This window comes from Echinops telfairi, unplaced genomic scaffold, assembly GCF_000313985.2.
Source record: "Echinops telfairi isolate 266 unplaced genomic scaffold, ASM31398v2 ScPeMD7_9;HRSCAF=40, whole genome shotgun sequence".
NCBI lineage: Eukaryota > Metazoa > Chordata > Mammalia > Afrosoricida > Tenrecidae > Echinops > Echinops telfairi.
In genome coordinates, this window is record NW_022103906.1 from 69,159,391 (window position 1) to 69,170,818 (window position 11,428).

Genomic DNA, 11,428 nt, shown 5'->3' on the forward strand with positions numbered 1-11,428 from the left:
GGACTGTAAAATGACAGTACTGTTAATGGCTTTGAAACTGTCTCTACCCAAGTCACCAAGCCCCATGTGAAACGTGCAGTGTGAAACCTGAACTGTGCTGAGCCTCACAGGAGTACTGACCGTCACTGCTACTCTAACTTGCCTGCACACTTTCTCCCCCGCCAATCCCAGGCCCAAACAAAGCAAAGCAACTGGGACTGCTGACGAATCCTTCCGCTACACAGTCACCTGTTAGTTTTCTGAGGTACAGACTGTGTTTACAAATTAAGGAATCCAGGGAAAGTAAGGAAAAGAGGGGAAAGAACGAAGCTGTTTAAGTCTTTTAGAGCCTTCCAAATTTAACAAATGTATCCGAATTTATCCCAGCGAGATGTTTCTTAGGGACATTCTGAGGAAACCAACACTAATCTCACTGTATACTAAATGCACGCTGCGTTTACACCTTTCTGTTCACTGGCTGTGGTTCTTTTCTCGTGGGGTTTTTTCCCCTCCCCAGGTTTTCAGATTCATCCTTTAAAGTGCTTTTCAGGCAATGTGTCCAATTTCTGTAGGTGGAAATATCCCTATTGCTCAATTTCTATAGATAAATGGCTTTAATAGTTCCATTTGAAAACGTATAAATTAAGACATATTCAACGTAGGCATTGTTCTAGATGTAAATTTATCTCTAATTTTACATATCAAGATTAATCACTACTATGTTAATATTGTTTGCTTTTTTTTTCCTCAAAAAGTTTGCCACTGATTTTATTAGTTCTTTGAATTAGTCTTAATTTTTTTAGTGTTTTTATTATAGTGAAAGTAGCCTTATTCAGAAAGTTTGATATTGAAATTAATGACCTATTCTAATTAAACCCTATTTCCTATATTTACAGTGAAAATTTCCTTAAATATCACTATTATTAATACTACTTTTTTTCCCTCCGTGCATTCCTAAGTAAATAGATCCACTCTTGGAAACTATCCTAAGAAAATATCCAAAATAAGGAAAAGGTCGTACTACAGTCTTGATTTTTAGTTTACAGAATAAACTAAAAGGATAGAAACAACTGATATGCCCCAGTCTTACGACTCTAATAAGAAATCATCAGCAAATATTTGAGCGCACACAACATACCAGGTACTATGTTAGGTACTGGTCAACTAGGCCAAAATACAGTCTCATGTTGTCCTGTGAACTATGAGGAAGCCACGGTGTTTATGGATAAAACAGGAAAGCATAATAAAGATAACTACTAAAAAGTAATTAAGTGCCAGTAGCTTCAAAAGTTCATAGAAAAATTCTATTATCATTTTATTCCATTTTTCCATGAGCTTTTTGAAGCGCCCATGTCTGTGTATGTCTGTGTATGTTGCAGTTGCTACTATATGAAACATAGGAAAAGCCAATACAGGCAAGGGAGAGATGAATAAAAATACCAAAATAGGGATAATGATCTTTTTCTTCTTTAAATTACTAGTAGGGGGTTTACATTTTAAGCAAAACAACACTAACCTATTCTTCAACCTATTCAGGAAATAGAAATAAACTGTGTCCCTACAAAATTAACTAGTAAAGTTCCTTTAGGAGTTTTCCATATATTATTCAAATTTTGCTTTATTTTTAATAGACATTTGGTCAAACAGTTCCATCAAAACTGGACAAATGTTTTGTTTTCAGGTTTACAGAAGTGGGTTGTTTTATTTTAGTTTTGTCTAATTGAATTAAAGACCAACAAAAGAAAGATACCAAATCTTAACTGAGAAAGTTTTCATTTGTTGAAAAGGGGGGAGGGGAGACGCTTTCGTCTTGGCCGGGTTGGACAGGAAAGTTGGGTTTAATTTTAAATGATTGATGAGATTTCGTCAGGCTCCTCGACTTTACCACCACTGCAGTTCGTCAGCACAAGTACCCGGGAGCCTGGACGCCAGTCTGTCGCCCACGAGCACTCTCCAGGGGCAAAATTAACTCAGAAGGATCCGCTCCAGGTTCACGTCAATGGTATTGTCTCTTGGGTATTGACAGTTTAAAAGTCTGAATCAGAAATATATGTGTTCTGGGGGAACACATTCCTAAGATATTATTTTCAGTCTCTGGTAAGTAGATAATTGCTATTTTAATATTTGAATTGTTGCCATTTTCCAAAAGAAGCTATTTGATAAATAATGTTTCCTGATGTCTCCTCTTCCCAATTTACTTTTAAAATTAAAATAAACAAAAATGTCCAGGATCTCAGATTACTGTTTGGTTTCCTTTTTTAACTTGAAGAATTAAGGCAAAGCTATTTTTAAAAGAAAAAAACGTTTTTCAAGTTTGAAAAATAAAATGTTTAAATCATTAGTTTGACCTAATTTTCTATCAGGTTTTTAAATTCAAACTATAAGTTTACAATCCAACTTAATACTTGGTTGTATGCTTACACTTTAAGATAGTCAATGACATGCTTAGCTTAAACCAAATTACTAACTATTGCTAGTATTAAGTGGCAAAAAGATACACATTTTTGCTTGTGTGTTTAATTACCCACATAGGAAAATAATATTAATGCATATCAATGCAAGAATATATACACAGAATGCTCTCATGTTAAACAATCTGCATGTAGATATAGCTTCTGAAGGCATGCACCTTGAGGAGAACTTCTGCAGACCCAGACCTCTCGTGACGAGCTACACACTCCAATGGAGTGGTGCCGAGGCCTAGAGAAGCAGTCACAGGGTTACTTCTCTCACTGAGGGAACAAGAACCTAAAAGGACATGAGAAGGTGGTTCTTTGTACTTTATAGCGCAGTCCTCACCCACCACCCCTGCAGTTTCCTCCAAAGCAAGGGTTCGTTTCAATCCTGAAGCTGCTGCATGAAATTCTCAGAACTTCAAAACTGAATTTTACAACATCCATTTTCAGTGCATTTAAATTTTAGTATGACTACAATTTAGAGGTTTCATTACACTATTTTTCCTAAAAGTGGATTGCAAAATCCAATTCAGACTATCATGTTTAGGCAGAAAGTCAACCATTCGTTTCATTGCATTTCAATGCATTTCATTGCATTGCATTTCTTGTTCTTACAGAATACTTCATTTTCTTAATGTTGGAATAAAGAAAATAATACATAGTATTTTGTAAAATACCATTCAAAAAAGATTATAGTCATTCTCAATAATAAGCCAGAGAAATGAAAAACTGTTGAATGAGGCCAAGGTCATATTGGATCAAGTGAAAATGCCTTGTAACAGCTCTCACGGGGTGGCATTTATTACCATGATGGATTTGTGTTGTTCCCAGGTCTGGTCCACATCCTCGAAGACGCTGAAATCTGGTTTTGTCAACACACCTCACGCAAATGCATTTCCCATGAGGTTGATTTTTAAATCCAGAGCCAAAGGAAATGTTTCAGTGTGGACTTTATGGATTTGATCAGAGCTTTCTCTTCTTTACCAACAGACAGGTGATGCATGATCAGGGAATCAGAACCAGGGAAGTTGCCTAGATCAAAACCCTGCTGTGTTGTGTCATACTGGAATGGCCATCTCACACTGGAGATGATTATTTTTAAAATGGTTTTATTGGCATATATTTCACACATCATGCAATTTAATTGTTCAGTCATATTAAGAGCTGCTCAGTCATCAACATAATCCATTTCAGAACATTTTCTTCTCATATGTGTTGTTAGCTCCCTGTTCCCTCCTCCTGCCCCACCCCCTATCTTCTCATAGGTAATTATCAATCCAGTTACTGTCTCTGTAGATCTATCTACACTGGATTTCATATACAGAAAATCATAGAAAACCCAGGGAGCAAACAACAATAACAAAACATAGAATAAACCTCAATCAAAAAGAAAGCAGTTATGGCAAAAATAACAACAATAATAATATATAATATAATAAGGATTCCTGGGGGGGGTAGGGTGAGGGAGGGAGGGCATAAAGGGGAGCTGATATCAAAGAATTCAAGAAGAAAGAAAATGTTTTGAAATGGTGGCAGCAATTGTACTATTGTTCTAATTGAATTATGAATTGTTATAATATCTGTAAGAGCTCCCAATAAAATGATTTTTAAAGGAAAAAATATTTTAAAAATTAAAACAACTTTAGAATGGATCAAAGGAAATCAAATTATGAGGCATCACATTTTAACCTAACTACATCTGCCACATTCAATTATTCACATCCCTCAACGATAGACCATATTCAGAAAGGATTCTCCAGAGGCTTAAGCCAAGTGGTGACCCAGGCCTTATGTTATAGACTGCTAGAACTTTCGACTGTGTCCTTGTGAAGTGTCCAGCATCCTTCATAGACCACACCAGAAGGATTCAATGTAGAAACCCCATGAAATAAAGTGGGCTTTATCTCAAAATCACCTGTAGTGCTGATTTTAGGAACCAACTTACTCCTTGGATTTAAAGTTGAAATTCCTAGTGTGAGAAGAAGTAGGGGACCTCTATTCCAAGGTTGTGGGATTGGCAGTCCTTGGACTTTAGTTTGGATTACTTGCTTTGAGGTGCCCAGTGAGCAGTGGCCAGTACTAAACACCTCCCTTGCTTTCTTATGACGTATTAACTTGCAGCCATGGTTCTGCCTTTGTGAGTGAATATCATTGCGAATTTTGTCCTATCCTCAACCCCCACTACTTATATAATGTCCCATCACTTGAGAGTAATCCATACACGTCAACAATTTCCTTTTTTCAACAGTTTTCAATTATATACCAAAACAAACTCACTGCCATAAAGCCAATTCCAACTCACGGAAACCCAGTAAGGCAGGGCGGAACTGCTGCTTTGGATTGCCAAAACTGTACTTCTTTTTCCCTTTCATCATTTTATTGAACATGTGAGTCCTGAGCAGCTGTCACCTGAATTGTAACCTGGTAGCTCCCCTAATAAGTCTCATAATAGTGAGCATTGCCTGCTAGTTTTGGGTAGCCATTGCAATGAGTTATAGAAACCTGGTAGACATGGAGTTTGCGGGAAGAGCAGAGCACTATGGGAAGTCTCAGGAGAGGGTTAAGAAAGACAGAGGGTGGAGGAGGTATGGCTGACCTCTGTCTGTCTTGTGGCATTCATCCTCGGGAGATCAGATGTGGCCCTCATACCATCTCCTCTGGGCAGCATCTGACCCCCTCGAACTTCACACTGAGAGACTCGCCGTCATCAGTATCAGCCCACGCGGATCAGCCGTCTCTCTCACAGCACCCGTTACTTGTCTGACAGCTTACTGCAATCGCCATGCAGAACTCAAAGACCGTGCCATTACGAGATTTGTTAGGGAAGTAACTGATTACCATTTAATGTCAAGAAGGCTCAGGCGATCATTCTTTAATCAGGACGGGCCGACAGGTGGGTCTCTCTCTGGCCTTCAACCTGCCCTCTGCCCTGTTCAAGCAAGAGTTACAAAGCTCCTTTAGCTGTGCTGACAGTGCCCACAGGCACCCAACTCCACCAGCAAGCCTTGGCTAAAAGGCACAGAGCGCTAGCTCCATGGGTTGGCAAACTTGGCTCCATCAAGCGCCCAGAGGCACCTTACTCTGTAAGTAAGCCTGCCACCCAAAGACACTCTGCTTTCTTGCTCCACAGCCCAGGAAGCCCACGGCATTGTCTCCTGGTTCTGCTGTTTTGCTGCCTCTGCTTCTCAATGTCTCGTGTTGCCTTCAAGTTTATAGACCCTCTCTGTCAACAGAGCCAAGCAGGTTTTCCACACAGGGACTGTGGGCCCAAGAAGGTGGGAAACCTCTGCTCCTGTCTCTCCTTGGTGGTTGAGAGCTCCCCTCTATGCTCTGGAATGTCCAATCTCCTCATTAGGGTTCATACACTTTATGTGCATGGTTTCACCCCACAAGGACTCCATGCACATTACTTATATTATTTATTAGTAAATTCTCCAATCCCCTTGGTGGGCTGCAGGTGCCTCATTTGCGTAGTTCTTCCCAGCCATGTAGTGGAAGCTACAAAGAGTATAGTTCTCACTATGAGTCGATTTCAACTCCTAGTGAGCATAATGAGCAGGAGAGAACTGCCCCGTGGGTTTCCAAGACGAACGATTTAGGGGACTAGAGAGACATCTTTCTCCCACCGAGCCGGCTGGGTGGTTAGCAGCCCCACACAACCAGGGCCATATCCGGTAATCCACCACGCGGTAGCAGCCGAACGCAACCACCGCAACAGCAAGGCTCCTCAGATGGTAAGTAGTATGGTCCGAGAGTGTTTGTTGAAGGAACACATTTATACGGACAAGTCTTCTCGAACTAAATATTCAAAGATCTCAACGTAACAGTGCTTTGGATATAAGTAAATATCCAGTGTAAATGGAAAGAATCTTTTACGCGAAGAGTTTACAACTAAATAACTAAGGTGCTGTCTGTTCAGAAAAATGTACCACCTGCCAGTTACACATCCTTGTTATATGAATACATGATAGTTGGCCCTAGAATTGGAATACTCAAAACTAGAATTTTACTAATCCACAGAAAGTCTTGTATGGACTAAGTTTCATAAAAATCGCCCCCTCCCCACATTGAATAATTCATGGAGGACCTGGCCAACACTCCGCCTTGGCTGCTTCCACTTCATTGAGATTTAGGGTTGCAAACCCAAAAAGGGTGTATCCTATTGCCCTAGGTTCCTGACCTGACGCATTGTCCCCTAATGCATTGACAACTGCATGACCCAAAAGAACCAAACGAGCTAATTCTCTTCAGTGCTCATGATCTGGAAGATTCTACGCTATTGACCAAAGTGCAAGGAGGAAATCTCTCCTCACTGGGATTAACCAAAATCATGGTGGCCTTCCTTGCTTGACTCCACTGATTCCGCCTGCTCCTCCTTAAGCTCCCCAGTTTCTCCTCTTGACCTTATCTGCATGCAAAGTAGCCAGAGGTCATTGGGTCACCTCCCTCACCTTCAGTTGAGGACCACCCCCATTGCTCCTCAGTGTCTCCAGCCAAACACCTGCATCATAATTTGGGTGACTGTAGAGTTTATTGTTTAAACCAGGACACTTTGGAGAGTGCTGAAATGCTAAACCAGATGGCACTTCAGGACAACAGGCATAAACCAGGACGTATGGTCACCCTCTCCTGACTGTAATGCAATGTGATAAATGCTGTAATAAAAGTTTAAATACTTTGCAGTGGAAACGTTTTGAGGGTAATGCACCAAGGGTCAAAATTTGTTTCCAATCAAAAACATCTCTAAATTATTTTCCAATTGGCATCTATGATGAAAACCATTCTGTGTGACTGGGGCTATCTGCACATGCTGCACAGCTCAGCCGTGGTTCTGGGAGGAAATAATCTTCCCGCATCTTAACGGTGGATTTTGTGAGTCAAGAGCCTTGTAGAAGAACTCGGGTTGTACTTAGGTCAAGACCAGAAGGACTTGAGTCTCAGAAATCTCTGGAAAGATCGTGATGGTAGTTAATTGACCATAATGATCGTAAAGTAAAAAATATATAACATTTATCTTCCTCTCCTATTGTGTTTGCTCTAAGAGCTTTGTATTCCTTAATTCAATCAGACTCAAGCTGACCCTATAGGAAAAAGTAGAAACCCCACTTCGGGTTTCTGAGCAGACGCTGCTTCTGAATGGCTGACCTTGTGATTAGAAGTATGTAACAGAGCAGTGTGGCCATTGTTTCTTAAAACCTTTTATTTCAAATGAAATGTTTTTAAAAATAGTTTTATTACATAAAGAATAAAAGAAGTATAAACAATCGAAAGGTTCTCCATTCAGTATCTTTCCTAATTTGTGACTCAACAAACAAAAATATTGGCATGTGTCAGGAAGGTGAGCATCTCAGAGTCTGGCTTGCCTTTTCCATCAGCTAAAAAAATCCCATATGGAAAATTCTTGACTCTCATTAAAATAAAATAATCTGCAACAAAACCAGACTTCATTTTAAAGTAAGATTTTTGCACTATAGTTTCTAAGATTTTAAAAATAGTTTGAATGTAATACACTAGGTATTTTTGACATTCTTTAATCGATGGTTGAAACTTGGAAATTGAGAATATGTGTGTTATTTTCAGAGGGTAGATTATTAGCAATTGATAGTCAACTCATGCGGGTAAGAACACAGTACAGTATACCATTGAGTGTTACAGAAGTCCGATATCCCTGCAGCTGTCAGCCATGAGAAGTTTTAAGAGCTAAAGGATGCATTGACAGCGGGTATGTTTAAAAGTCAGGCAATGGTTCCACTCTGAATGTCCAGAACTGAGGAAGCAGGCATGAGGTAAAGAAATCCCTTCAATTAGCAGGAGGTGAAGTTCAACTCAAATCAAACACACTGCCATGAGGTCAATTCTGACTCATCGCACCTCTGTGGAACATAGTAGACCGCCTCCTGTGGGTTTCCAAGGCTATTCAGTCTTTGCTGGAACAGCAAGCCTCATCTTCCCAATGGAAAGCTGCTGGTGGTCTTAACGACTAGCAGCCCAACACGTATCCCACTGTGTCCCCCACTCCCCGAGCTGCAAGGTAGGGTTGGTTGTGGCCCACTCAGAGCAACCTGATGCATACCAGAACCAAACACCGCCCCGTCCTGTGTCATCCTCTGCGTTGCTATGTTTGAGTACATTGTTGCAGCCACGGTGTCAATCCGTCTGCTTTACGGGGCTTCCTCTTTTTCACTGTCCTTCCTCTTTAGCCAGCATGATGTCCTTTGCAAGGCTGAGGAGTGCCGTGGGTTACATGATGGGCGGCTCATACAGAATCACCACTTTGAAACCACCAGCCCCTCTGAGAGCGAGAGAGGAGGCTTTCTACTCCCATAAGAACTTTCAGTGACAGTCTCAGAAGCCACCTGGGCAGTCCTACTCTGTCCCTTAGAGTTGCTATGCACCAGAATCAACAAAGGCAATGAGGTGTTGTTGTTTGGGGAGGGGGCCATCTCTCCTGATAATATGACTGAAGCACATGAGAGAAATTCTCTCTGTCCTGGCTTCAAAGGAGCATCCTGGCTGGACTTCTTCCAAGACAGATTTGATTGTTCTTTTGGCAGTTCATGGTACTTTCAATTCTTCACCAGCACCATAGTTCAAATGCCTCAATTCTTCTTCAGTCCTCCTTATTCAGTGGTCCAACTTCCACGTGCATATGAGGCGATTGAAAATAGCACGGCTTTGATCAGGTGCACCTTAGTCCTCAAATAATATCCTTGTTTCTCAATACTGGCAAAGTGGTCAGGTTTACCCAATGATCTCTTGACTGCTGCTTCCATGAGTGTTGATTGGGGAACCAAGCAAGGCGAAAGCTTGGCAGTGTCATTCTTTTCTCTCTTTAGCATAATGTTACCTGTCGATCCAGTTGTGAAGATGCTTGTGGGTTCTAATCCACCTCGAAGGCTGCAATCCTCGATCTTCATCAGCACGCGCTTCAAGTCCTCCTTACTTTCAGCAAGCAAGGTGGTGTCATCTGCATATTGCAGGGGGTTAGTAAGGTGACATTTAGTTTATAATAATTAAGTAAACAAATAAATGAATAAAATAGCACTAAATAAATTATAAAGAACAGTATTGGCTAGAAAAATAAGTGGCTAGTGGTAGAAATTTTTTAAATGTGATAAAGAGTGAACAACGTGTAGGACATTTTCAATTAATGCTCAAGGGAATCCCTCTGAGGAAGTGACATTTATATGTAGGGGCCTCAGTTCATGTGAGGTTCTAGGCAAGAGTGTATTAATGCTGAAACAGGAAATCCAAACTCATCCTCCTCAGTGGATTCCAATTCATGGTAACCTTGTGTGTGTCATAGAACTGTACTCTGTAGATATTTAATGGCAATTTTTAAAAAGTAAATTGCCAATTTTTTCCAGTTGGTGAACAGGAGCTTCCGACCTCTCAGTTAACAGCCAAGCGTGTTAATTCTTTACACTACCCAGGCACTCTGCTTTCATACAGGGGGAGCAGCGACTGCAAAGATGGAGGTAAAAAGAAGATTGGCTCCTACACAATGGAATGCTAACTCCGTGAAGGAAAAATCATGAAAACATAAAGAAAATTCAGTACATATGAAGGAGCGAATGAGAGAAATTACAGATGGAAAAGGTATTTGGAGAAGAAAATATAGATTATATCTGGTAGGGTCCAACCAATGGTAGGAAGGTATTTGTATGTTACTTAAGTGTAGTGAGAATTCTAAAAAGAGCAGTGATGTGGTATATATTTTAAAAGCAATCATCTTGGCTGCTGTTTGAAAAATAAGTAATATGCTGAGGCAACAGTGGAAGCAGGAGACCAGTTAGCAGATATGGAAGCAGTGGTCAAGAGGTCAAAGGACAAATGGCATTGGATAAAAATATGCCACACAGAATCCATTTTAAGTGTTGAAAAGCAAGGCGGTTACTTTGAGGACTAACGTGCACTTGACCCAAGCCATGATCTTTTAAATCGCCTCACATGCATGTGACGGTTGGACATTGAATAAGGAAGACAGCAGAATTGATGCATGTTAATGATGGTCCTGGAGAAGAATATTGAAAATACCATGGACTACAAACAAATCTATCTTGGAAGAAGTACAGCAAGAGGGATCATTAGAGGCAAGGATGGAGAGATTTCATCTTACACACTTTGGACGTTCTCAGGAGAGAAAAGTCCCTAGAGAAGGACATCATGCTGGGGAAAGTGGTGGGCAGACAAAAAGGAGACCTTCGACAAAATGGATTGACACAGGGGCCGCATTGATTGGGCTTCGAATAAAAACAATGGGACCAGGCAGTGTTCTGTTGTGCTATACGTAGGGCTGATATGCGTGGGAACTTACTTGAGGGCACCTCACGGCAACAGTAATAACAACATCAATAGAATTACCTTATGCCCCAAGGTTATGATTTATAATGTTCTCTATCATAAAATGATAAGAATGTCTCTGAAGTGAATCAGAGACATATATAAACCACAGATGTATGAATAGATTTTAGGCTTGCAATTAATTGTAGCCCTGATCTCAAAACAATTTGTTCTTATGCTATGGTCCTACTGGAGTCTCACCATCAGGAAGAAGGGGTACTATAGCAAAGTGCAGTGAAAAAATCATATGATGCCTAGTTAGAATAAAAAATGGTTTCTGGGGTCTTAAAGGCGTATCTTAAAAGATATTAGCCCATATGTCAGATACCAGTCTACAAAGTCCTCTTCAGACTCAAGAAACACATGCAATGATGCCAAATGCAGGATGATCACAGGCCAGTGGGTAGAAAGTCTTGTAGATCCAGTGGTGTAAGCATCTCAGTGCTGGCAGGAGTCTCTACATAGCTTCTCCGTGTCCAGGGTTCTGGCTGCATCAGGGTAGGTCTATGTGGCTTCTCCTGTTCAGGGCACTAACACAGTTCCATGTGTCTTGTGAGCTACAAAGTATCCCAGGGAGTCATCAGAGAGAGAGAAGTATCTCCCTTCTCCAAGGAAGAAATGCAGGATTTCCCAGAAATCCCAGGAGAAGG